This window comes from Strix aluco, chromosome 2, assembly GCF_031877795.1.
Source record: "Strix aluco isolate bStrAlu1 chromosome 2, bStrAlu1.hap1, whole genome shotgun sequence".
NCBI classification, from domain to species: Eukaryota; Metazoa; Chordata; class Aves; order Strigiformes; family Strigidae; genus Strix; species Strix aluco.
In genome coordinates, this window is record NC_133932.1 from 1336976 (window position 1) to 1338072 (window position 1097).

The window sequence follows — 1097 nt, forward strand, 5'->3', positions numbered from 1 at the left end:
AGGATGTTCCTGGCTTAGAAATGCCCCGCTGGTTTGTTGGGCTGGCCCTTTTATATCGCCTCTAACATTTGGCTTCCAGATGTTATGCTTCCAGATCCAAGTGCAATGTGTCATTGCTTAGCAAACCTTCTCTGAGTTACAGACACGTCCAATTACTTTTAAGGTGGAATTCTGCAAGTACAGTAAGTCTGCAGACCATAAGAGCTGGGTCTTCCCACCACCACAAACCATCTGTGATCCCTTGTTGCAGAGCTACTGTATAGAGCAAGATACACCTTGTAGTACAGCTGTCATAGACATCCCACTTTTATCCTCAAGACAGCAGTTAAGTTTGAAAACTACTTCATTTGAAATTAAAGGTCTATTTGAGGTTGCCATTTTCCATCGTTAGTAGCATGCAACAAAATGTGAGTGTGTGTGTGTGTCCCCACCCTCTTTTCCCTCAGTACATGTGACATGATTCTGCCAGTCCCTAGAAAGAAGGGAATTGGACAAGGTGGGGGAATTCACTGCTCCTGTTGTAAAGAATCCTTTAGATGTGTTTGGTTTGGTTGGAGGAGAGGTGGAGCCTGAATGACTGAGACTCTGGCTTGGCATGGAAACAGCCCACCCTGAGGAGGAGGGCATCGGCTTCTTCCATGCAGAACTGATTTTGCTACGACTGTGTGTGAGCACTGTGAAACCGTGGACTTGGCAAATGTTTTAATGTGAGGATAAAGCACATAAGCAAGATACAATAAGATTTCATGTGTCACCCTATTGAAATCTTTGAGCAAGGCCCTTTAAGCTACCTTGCATGGGCTAGAAACGTGGGGCTACTGTTGAGGAACTGCTGTGCTACAAGTTCAAAATCTGACTTGCCACTTGGAAATGTGTTTATGTGCCACATCCTCAGGTAATTTCTTTATCAGGAACCTACCCTCTTCAGGAGAGTGTGCAATGGTGTGGTTTATTTAACTGTTTACTTGACCCATAGAAAATTGTGGGACTTGAGCATGTTTTAGTAAGTAGGACAGTCCAAAGTCAGTCTAACATTGTTATGTGTATGTTGCCTATGCTGTATTACTAGTGAAATGTGTGACCCTTGGAACAGCTCC